Source organism: Gavialis gangeticus, unplaced genomic scaffold, assembly GCF_001723915.1.
Source record: "Gavialis gangeticus isolate Ggan-Ray unplaced genomic scaffold, GavGan_comp1, whole genome shotgun sequence".
Lineage (NCBI taxonomy): Eukaryota > Metazoa > Chordata > Crocodylia > Gavialidae > Gavialis > Gavialis gangeticus.
The window spans coordinates 1,000,752-1,011,905 of NW_017729016.1; the positions used below are offsets into that span (position 1 = coordinate 1,000,752).

General features: G+C 40.7%; 1 protein-coding gene and 1 long non-coding RNA gene across 3 annotated transcripts in view; one reads left to right on the forward strand and one right to left on the reverse strand.

Annotated features, from left to right (window-relative positions):
* USP22 (ubiquitin specific peptidase 22) overlaps positions 1-11,154 on the forward strand; it is a 115,652-nt gene that overhangs the window by 39,270 nt on the left and 65,228 nt on the right. The gene's annotated exons all lie outside the window — the stretch shown is intronic.
* Positions 6,132-11,154, reverse strand: part of LOC109294339 — a 15,417-nt gene continuing 10,394 nt past the window's right edge. The window contains exon 2 of the long non-coding RNA XR_002096506.1: positions 6,132-7,011. This is a non-coding gene — a long non-coding RNA (uncharacterized LOC109294339). The remainder of the gene's footprint in view (positions 7,012-11,154) is intronic.

An 11,154-nucleotide genomic window follows, 5' to 3' on the forward strand; every position in this document is an offset into this window, starting at 1 on the left:
TTTTTTTTTTTTTTTTTTTTTTTGTCTTTTTCTAATGAAATTCTGACATATTATGTAGGAACCATATTGCCAGTTACACAAAGAAATGATTCCTATAGGACAACTGAAAGTTGGTTTGATAAACTCTGAAGGTGCAGATGACCTTTCTGAATAACAAAACATTTTTGCATACTGTTGCTCTTTCTGTTTGGAAGGAATGTTTTGCTGACTTTTAAAAGATTTAATTTTTCAGTCTGTTAAAAGGGACGTTTCTGGTTGCATGGAATCTCATACTACACTGCACGGGGTGGGGGAGAAGCACTCGTGAAACACAGGGGATAAGGGAAATGACTGATCTTTTTACTTCTGCAGGCATGCTTTTAATAATTTCTCCTACTGAGCCCTAGAGCTGTCTCTACGCTGAGATTTAAAAAGAAGAAAAAGAATCAAAGCACCCAAGAGATGTAATGTAGTTTTGGGCTACAGTTAAAAGCAAATGACTTGGTTTCTTTCACAAAAATACATTGGAGGGTTTAACTGAAAAAAAAATACTGCCATTGTCCTTGAGCCTTTTCTCTCTATCCCCAACCTGCTGCTAAATATATACCTGTTTCTGACTCTTTCCTATCACATTTTCACACTGACTCATCTACTTGCAATTTCAAATCTGTGAAAGAGCCTTTGTGCAGACTGAAATGCTGCAGTTATCTGGATGTTCCCATTTCTTTCGTTTTCTAATGCTCGTTTCTTCAAACATCGAGTCTTTATCGATCCATAATAGACGTTAGTGAATCTGTTTCATTTTCCGAGGTAGATAGATGAGTCAGAGAGTAAAGTTAGGTGTCCACTCATATTGGCTCTGAAAATGAGGCTTATGCTGATAATGAGCAGAAAGCATCACAAGCCTATAGATTAATTCTTTTTATGTACAAAATTCTGTTTAAACTAACCAAGCTTTTTACCTTTTTAGAAAACTGCCTGAACACCCCCCCTCACCCCCATCCTAACTTGCTTTTTGCCCCTTCTCCTCTCCTCCCCTGTCTCCTAGGATACACTCAGCTAGGTCATGGGAAGTATAGTTTTGGGGTTTTTTAATATACAATAATGACATGCTGAAATGGTTATTAAACCTACTGCTTGGCAATGAAGCTTTCTGGTACTATATCTAACAAAGATGAAATGGTATTCCTTGAAGCCAAGGAATAGCTTGGAAATATACGTAAGTTTGTGTGTTAACCATTAGGGAATTTATCAAAGGAGGCACAGGAAGGATTGCCATAGGATCCCTCATAATCAGAATATTGCTAACAACTATTTTAGGGTACGCTGCTCTAAAATACATTGATGTAGGTGGTATCGTGCATCTTTGTCTGTGGTTTCTCATGAGGTTCCTATATTGCTAGCTTGTACAAGAGCCATCATTCCAGGGTTATGTGTTTTGTTTTGTTTTTTTTTAATTTCCTGGCAAAGTCATGCACTTCAGGTTATTTCCCTGCTTTGTCCTGAAGAGTTGAGAAGTGACCTCATGTGGCATTTGAGTCATTGGCTCAGTGCACTGGTTTGTCTGAGCTGGCTGAACTGTGCAGCAAGCAACAGCAGCAGCAGAATCACCAGCCTGACATTGGCACCATTAAGTATGCAGAATGCACAGCTGCAAAACGAATTTCTTATAAAGGAGACCTTTGCTGGTAATTCATTAGTTGGAATACTTTGAAAAATATCCCTAGCTTTTGTTTTAGGCAAAATTAAATTAAATATCCTTGTATATATTAATGTCAAACTTTGGGAAGCAATTCTTGAAGAACCTCTTGCCAGTTCTGCTCAGAGTGGATGGACCTCACTGGCCCTGCAAGCTGTTCTGTTCTTAAAACTGGGTGTTAAATATCCTGTTCACCAGATATTTTCTTCTTAATTATGAAGTTTACAAGGCAGTTTTAGCTGAGTCACTATTGTACTACCCAGCAAATTTCTCTTTAATTAAAACTGATTTCTAGAATTGCTGCAGGCTGGAGAAATCCCAAGCTTGTTGGTCCTTCTCTTCTGGATGCTCACCAGAGAACCATCCCCACAGCTGCCAGTGCATGTCTGTGACGTGATTTGGGGGCAGACTGCTTCATAGCTGACAGCGAGCTCGGTGCTCTTACAATCAGTGATGTGTGCTTACTTTGTGAAGGAGCCTAATATAGATTAGGCAGACTATACTGTGGGTATATCATATACCTGGTTAGCTTGCCGATTGAAATGCTGATAGTCCATAATTAATCTTTACAGAATTAAATAACCAGCTGGCCTCGGATTTGAGATTTACTGGGTCTGTTAAATAAATCCCGTTAGATAACAACACCAGTAATTCCTAAATTATTCTGTGTTTGGTAAAGTTTAGACTAACCCGCTGTTGGATTGTCTCTTCCCATTGTACAAAGAAACTCAATTTTCCAGTCTGTTTCTTGCTGCTTTATGAAGAAGCTGCACTCAGCCTGTCCAACTGCTGCATTCACATCTTCAGGAGGGTTTTCTATTATGAGGATGGACTGAGAGAGAAAGAGATTTAGCAAGTTTTCTGTGCTATTTGACAGTTCATCTTGTTCTGTTATCATTAGTACCCCCAAAAGATCAATACTCATGAGTAGACTGAGGTATTAGCTGGGGATCAGCCTGTCTCCGATTAGCATATGAAGTGACTTTGTGGCTAAAGACTGCTACATTAACAATAGGAAGAATTAGACTCCAAAAGCACATGGATAATTAGCGAGAGCCACCTGGGATTCCCATTTGCCGGGTTGCAAAAAGGCAGAGGGGAGAGTCTTTATAACAGAATGAGCAAATCCTTTTCAGAAAGAATGATGAGGAGTGGGGGAGGCGGCAAAAACAATAGCTACAGAGCAGTAGCAGGTGGTTTTTGCAGCTGTGTGACACGAAGCAATATGACGTGGGAATGAAAAGCATGAGAGGAATAAATATTGCAGCAGGGCTTCAGTGTAAAGGTGGCAAGGGGAAATGAACAGTGGCCTGGAAATTATTTCTGGTTCTGTAGACAAGCTACCAGAAGCATTTCTTTTTCCCTTGCTGTTTCATAAACTATGCATGAGCAACTGTGCACATGGGCCTAACTAGAGATAACAGGAAGATGTTGAGGACTGCATTAATACTTGAAAATCGTTAGTGAATGTGCTGCTTTTCTGGGGTGCTTTTTTGGTCTGATGCTACTGAAACTAGCTTTATTAGATGAGAAGGTGGAGTGGAAACACATGCTGCTATAGCACAGAACTTTTAGCACTGGTTTAAATTTTAATTCTGATTTGGAAACAAATACCGGGTTCATATTTGAAATGTGACACCCCATGGAATGCATTTAAAATGGATTTATGCTTTCTAATTTTTAATAGCCTTTTTTTTGGTACTGCTTTATAGCATGTAAAGTGTTTTGCATCAATAAAAAAAAATGCTTGAAGTTATATTAATGCTATCCCAAAAATACGTATCACATAAAAATATTACGTGGACATCTAATCTTGGAACTCCAGACACTGTCTAGCTGGATAATTGTTGCATAAACTAATTAACCGATCCTAAAATATTCAGTCCTCAAATGAATTGATAAATGCATTACTTCTGCCATATGGGAAACAGTAAATTAGCAGAAAATTTCCTTTGCTTTTTTTGACTGTCTGTAGCGGCCACTTCTCCCCAGTATTTAGGTTTCCCATCATCTTTGCACATTGCAGTAAGAGGATCACATTAAAAAATGACCACATTCAGAAATGATCACATTCAATGCCCAGAATGGCTTTCTGAAAGTAAACTGCAGTAAACTTAATTTGATAACCACTGATGAGGGAATAACTTGAACAGTTGCTTTCAAACCTATCAAAGGTTTTGTGGAAGTCCTTTCTGTTCGACTTTGTCAGAGCAGAACTCTTATATTCGCTGTCAAATAGCACACCTGTGCTCCTCATCGTTATTTGACTGCTCTTCACATAGGCTATCACGATCATGTCTGATGGCAAGCCAGAAGCAACTAACCTGTCTGTTGTAATGGCACATTTCAGGGCTTGTCTTCACTGAGCCAACAGTTCAGGTTATCTACACATAAGTAACTCCCTTTTAAGTTAACCTCATCTGCTAAAGTTGCTTCCAGTACTGGGCTCAGCATATGTGTAATGTTAGTCCTTTGCACCACTCATGCTGCAGCAGGCTAGAAGATTCGGTCCAACTATGATGCAGTATTTGAAGGGAGTTCCCTGGGTTACTAGGACCAATATGCCACAAGTAACATATAATTTTGCGGAATTATTTGAAACCTGCCCGTTGCTAACATCTTTCGCAGGGTAGCGTACTTCCAGTGCATTTCTGTTCTGTTTCTGCTTTGTTTAGGCTGTCTGATCAGCTCATACCTTACCTATTTTGCACAACATACATTATATTTAAACTGCTTCAAAAGTGAAATGTGGTAAATATGCTTCTTGTTGAATTTAGAATGGAAAAGGCGTGGGTTTGGGTTCCACTTGTATATTGAATGTGTGCATTAAAAATGATGATTTAGTGCCAGAAAATATTAAACCTTCCAGGTTTCTGTCTCAAAAACTTTTGCAAAGGAATCCTGGACACTTTACATGATTAGACATGACAATATGGCATTTCTTGCACCCTTCAATTGTAACCGGAACATTTCTTTCAAAGAAGCAGACAAAAAAAGAAGGTACCTTTTCACTGTAGGATGAACCATGTTTATATTCAAGGATGAGCATTGCTCTGATAACCTGGCTGGGTAAACATTGAATGCCATCTCTCTGTTTGATTTACAGCATGAGGAGCAATGGTAGTCCAACTCTAGTCCCTGAGGGAAGGAAGAGAAAACTTTTTATAGAGTTCAGGCTTTAATTTGAACTTTGGAAATGGACTGATTCATCAGAACACCCTTTACAATAGTTCACCAGCAAACTAACCCTGGAAAATTTTCTGGGGCCTGAGCATAACTATTTTAGGGTATGTTTAACCATTCCAATAGAGTATTACTTTAAATTAATAAGAAATTCATATAAGCTAACAGTTTTTAAGCAGCCAAAATTGTGAACATTTTCTTCAGCCAGAGATATACATGGCATTATTGGGGGGCAGAGGGGAAGAAAGAGAAAGACCCTACCTTAAATGAATAATGATGCTAGGAAGGCACTATGTACAAGGAAAGTGACACAGCAACCTTCGGTGTTACTGTGAGCCCTTTACAGATGAACAAGGGCATCCAGAGGTTTCTTATTTTGAATTTTCACAGTGTGTATTTGGAAATTGCTGCTGTTATAACTGAGCAAAAAAAAAGTAATTTTAACCTTTGTAAATTAGTTGTTTAGCTACTGAAATAAAACAAGCATCTTTTACAAATGAAATATCTGATATTTAGTTTGTCTGTTTAATTTTGTTATGGTTTAATAATGCTGCTTTTTGCCAGACAGTTGCATCCATACCATTCAGGATATTTTTGTGTCCTCTGTTTATAGGACAAATGACCTCAGCATTTGTTCATGCAGTTTAAAGGAAATAAATTTTTGTGATAGAAAACTAGAAATTCCCTTCTCTTCCTTGCTGATCTCACCATTTATTAAAATGGAGTGTTTAACACATCACAAGGTTTTGTTGGAAAGGCTAAATTGGACAAAATATCTTGGCTTCATTAAGGGACCAATGTCTGTGCTTTCCTGTACTGGCTACAGTAACCTGCCATAGACTTTACTAAGGTTGGGAATATTCCTTTAGCTATTGAGGCTGGAGGTACAAATAAAGAAGCAAATAGAAGCAACTATGCAACCTGCAGTCTAGAAATGCAGATAGAAAAATACATATTTTTTTAAAGTTCTAACAAGTGATAGCAGGCATTAAAATGTATTTGTGGGCATCCTTTTTATTTTTAAAATATCAGGGTGCCTCTGTCCATTTTTGAATTCTCATCCTTCCCTATTTAGGCAAGATGTTGATTAGCCTTCATAGTAGATCATTTCCATTGCTATAATTGCCAAGCTATACACAACCTTTTGACAGATTGTGTATCTCTTGCTCTTTCTTGGCTCTGAAGGAACAAAGCATTAGAGAATCTCTTTCAAGCCAGTAGTGATTTGAATAGTTGCATGACAACATTTTTAAGTCAAAGAATCTACCAATGAGGTGGGAAGTGGATTTATTTAAAGTAAGAACTTCCATAAAGTTAATTTCACAGTTCAGTACTTTCCATAGGAAAAAGTGGCAGCAATAACAGATGCATGTGTGCAGGTTGGAGGGCAGTTTTGAATTCTAAATAGGTGTTAGTGACTGATGAAGATGCATATATCCCATATGTCAGATTCATTCACACAGCAGACAGTGAGCCAGCGAGTATAGCTTGGGTTGTTTGAGCTTGGCTTTGGTTTTCCCCGTCTAATTTAAAAAGATATAACATTTGCCTGACCTTAGTTAAAATGACAGTGGGCAGAGGGGGAGATGTGGGAGGAACGAATAGATGAAGAAGAGTGTACTGCATCATGGGCAAACTGGGAGTTAGCAGCTTGGGGGATTCCCTAGTGCTGTTAAGGCTGCTTATATGTAATTTCCATGAGAGAGCTAGTGCATTTTAATGGAGATTTCAGTCTCTTACGACAAGGCTACTGTGACAAAGCAACTCTTTGGTGTAGCTTTCATGGTAGGTTCTCAGACGAAGCAGCTACAGCAGGGCCAGAGATAGCAGACAAATCAGACTCCACAGGAAGAAGGACTCCGTAGGAGAAAAAGGGAAGGATTATCTTGGAGCAAGCAGGACTCCTCATTCAGTTGCCGCAGGACTGAAGATCAGACCCAACCAGAGGTTTGGATGTGTGGCTTTGATTTCTCACCATCTACTGCCAGTAAAACCTTGGGGTTTGGTTTTGTTTAGCTGGGATATAAATATTGCACCCTGAGGACTGAAGTCAAAGGTTCTGAACTGTCTTTGTTTTGCTGTTGTACCTGCAGAATCATTCAGGCTGTTTATCCAGGAGACGAGAGGAAACTGCTAGCATTAAAGACGACCTGCAAAGGAAAAGAAACTGTTGTGGCTTGCTCTCTTTTTGCTTTTTTATATGACAGAAAAGGAGGCCAGAATGGGAGATAGCTGTGCTCGTACACGCACACTCCCTGCTCTCCAGGTTCTCTTGTAGAAATAATAATGCCAAGTTTGGACTTCCTCTATTAATGCTGTCGCTCAGATTTGAGCAGCAGGTTTTCAGCTTCTAGCTAAAGAAAAGAGGACACTGATTCCTTCACAAACAGGTTTCAGCCCCATGTTTTGTCCAGACCTTGAGCAAATCTGTTTTAACAACATATGGTGAAAACCAACTGATTCAACATTATAAGGGCTTCTCAAATATCAAACTATAGTACTAGGCATTATGTATACCATCTCCTCTTTTACAATGTGGGCTACATTGGCATACTGTTCATCCCTGAAGACTTTTTTTTGTCTCTGTTTTTTGATTCCTAGAAAATCATAGAAAATGAGGGTTGGAAGGGACCTCAGGAGGTCATCTAGTCCAACCCCCTGCTAAAGCAGAACCATCCCCGCCTGGGTCACCCCAGCCATGGCTTTGTCCAGCCAGGTCCTAAAACCTCCAAGGATGGAGAGTCCACAACCTCTCTGGATAACCTGTTCCAGTGCTTTATTACCCTCCGAGTGAGAACGTTTTTCCCCAAATCTAACCTAAACTTCCCTTGCTGCAACTTGAGTCCATTGCTCATCAGCCACCATTGAGAACAGTCCAGCTCCAGTCTTTTTGCAGCCCCCCTGCAGGGAGTTGAAGGCTGCAATTCAATCCCCCCTCGATCTTCTCTTCTTCAGATTAAACAAGCCCAGTTCCATCAGCCTCTCCTCACAAGTCATGTGGCTCAGGCCCCTAACCGTTTTCATTGCCCTCTACTGCACTCTCTCCAATTTTGATCTGTTGTAGCAAATGAGTGTCATGGAGCTGGTCCCCAGGCTGGATTGAGCCCTGAGTACTAAGATTTGGTGCCACGCTGCCTCCTCCCAGCCTCACACCCCTGGAGGGCCCCATGCTGCCTCCACCTGGCCTACATGCTAGGATCAGGCCCCCTGGCCTGGATGCTAGGATAGGGCCCTGGCGCTTCATGCTGGCTCCTCCTGGAACCATGCATTGAGCTCAGGCCCTGAGGCCTGGCACCACCCCGCCCACCTCCACATGCAGGGGTCAGGCCCTGGCACTGCATGCAGTTCCCTCCAAGCCCCGTGTGCTAGGATCAGCCGCGGGCTGCCATGTGCGCCTGATCTAGCGTGCCAGACCTGAGGCTTCTTGTGAGTCTGGAGATGTGATAGCGGAGGATTGGTGCCACTGCTCCCCTCCCACCAAATTTTTGGATCTGTGGCCTGGGTGACACGGTGCTGGGGGCCAGATCTGGCCTGTGAGCTGGGGGTTGACCACCTCTATGGTACATCAAAATTATTTTTAGCACCCCAAGGAATGAGATATCTAGGAGCCCATCTCCAAGTAGATCTACTTGAGGAAAATCTTGTATGTTTACCAGCATCCCTTTCCTGTAAAACTTTTACAAAGTTCTGAGAGTGCTGCTTGAGGGGTCCTGAGTCCTGGAACCTGAGGATAAAAGTCTGAACTTGACCACAAATTGGCACTGGAATGAATTTTTGCAGAGACTTGCTAAATGTGTGTTCTGGCAGACAGATTTAGGTTGAGGGTTATGCTTGAAGGTTTAATTTGCCACTTCTGCTTTGTAGATTTCTTTCTTCGGGTCAGTTTCTTCTGCACTGAATAGTTAGGCGTAAGTCAGAACAGCAACCTAAATGGGCCTCTCTTAAAATACATATATTCGTTACTCTTTTGCAGAGTACTAATCTTTCACACAAGTTAGAAAGCATTCTAATAGAGCTTGGTCATGACTGAGTTTTCTTTTTCCCCCATAGTGTTAGGATGCGTCATCTGTGTTTTAGCGGAGGGAAATAATGCCTTTAAGAGCAAAAAGACCAACAGACACCAGGAGACTTGTGTGCACATAAAAAAAAAAATAATAATAAGTATTGCAGTGCATTGCAGAGCATGAAATTGGGGATTACAAGTTGTGAATTTAGTATATCCAAAAATACTTAGCTGCAAGGACTTGAACTATAACTGTTGTGGGCTCTGTTTGAGGTTTAAACTTCATGGAATTACTTGTATGTGAACTAGTCAGATTAATGTAATGGAGGCTGAATTAATTCTGTTTTCCTGTATTGGAAACTTGTCATATACAGCATTTGCACAGAAAATACTTAGATTTTGTAACCCGAGGTGGTTATTAAGGATTTGGGATGAGTGAGGCCATGCAATGTATGTTATAATGGGATGTAATTTAGAAGGCAGTGCTCTCCCAAGTTTATAGCAGTAGATTGCTAGTCCAAAACTTAGGCCTCGTTCCATACCCAACCCCTGAGTTTGAAGCTGTGCATTTTTGCAGATTTGGTCTATGCCTGTTAACTAATGGAGAAAGCCCAACTGGGTGATCCAGCATGGCTTTGGGCAAGGATTCCTAAGTCATATGGTATTAATGCTACCCTGCAAAACTCAGATGTGCTACTGCAGAGTCACTGCTTGGCTCTGGATTTCTGGTGGTAATTTGAAGGCTTTAAGCAATTCTACTGCTTTGCTTCACAAGCATTGCTTTTATAGTGCCTGCACGCTGTCACATTACACATGGTTTTCTTTGGTATAAAATTTCACTACATTTATCGTTTCCTGGGCTGGAACCATGTGATCCTCCTGTTCTTAGATTGGGTCCATGCACTGCAGCCCCTACCATCTGTACCAGACAGATCCAGCTGGGTTTAGCACCTGTAAAGCCCTTTAATCTGTCAGTTTGTAATCAGTGATTCAAACGTGGCATTGTTTATTCCCCCGGTGGTATATGGCAAGCAGAGGATAATGAAAAAGCAGTAAAAGTCTGCGTGCAGTTCTCTCCTGGCTTAAACCTTACTTTATCTTTGTCGGCTTGGATGAGACTGACTCAGACCACTGACCTTCATCTTTGGGATGAGAGAAGCAGACTACCATCCCTCAAGATGTCTTGTGTGCATCCCACAGTGAGACGGCCTGCCTTTTATCAGCTCAGATGGCTTTGTTTCGGATTCCCTCCCTTCCAAGCCTCTTCGTTTTCCCTCTGAGAAGTCTCCCTAGGAGGTATTCCTCCTCCCTTCAAGTAGTCATCTAGACTTTGACTGGAGGCAAAGCTTCAAAGGGATGCAGCTGGATCAGCTCTGGGATACAGTGATGTGGCTTATCTTGGACTCATTGTCTGCAGTTCCCACATAGAGCCAGGCAGCAGCTCCAGTTTGACTTATCCCTTTGAATCCAGATGGGAAGCAGAGCAAACCTGAGCCGGTAAACTTAGTCACCTAATGGTCATAAAAATAATAGGGCTACCTCCTTCATTCTCCACAGATGCCAACAAACCTTCTGAAATATTTGTTCATTCTTTATTTTTGTCTCCTAGCTGATTATTTATCTAGAGGTAAAGCAGTTAAGTTGGTTTTCTATATACTGCCTACGGCTACAATTTATTGGACACTAATCAGTCTAGACTCAACTAATCAGTCTAGCTCAGCTAATCAGTCTAGCTCAGCTTTATTGTATTATAAGATTTTGGCCATTTGTCATAATTTGTTTGACCAATTTTCTGTGGAAGTGTAGGAAATTTGGACTCCCTCATTGAAGTTTTACCAAAGAACTGTCAACAATACAGCATGGCTGATGTTTTAGATTCTAGGCAGAAGGCAGGGTAGATTTGCACCTTTACAGACTTCACTAAATCAGATGTATAGCATAAGCTTTTGGAAGGAGAGGGCTTCATCAGATGCTGTGAAGGGACAGCAGGAAGCACAGCTGCTAAACAGAAAGCAGTGATTAGAATACAAAGAGTAGGGAAAGAAAGGAAAGGAAAAAATTGCACATAGATTATTTAGTTTATCAGCAGAAGATAAATGAATCTGTTATTCATATCTCTAGATTCATATGCTACATGAACACTGAAGTAGCCTTAGATTTCAAAGTTGAGGTTATTTATTTTTAATTAAAAATTGATTTTTGAAGCATCCATACCTATGCATTTGGAAACCTCTTGTTATAGTGAAAGCTGGTAATAGCCCATTGTTCTGGGCAAAGAATTATAGTCTTC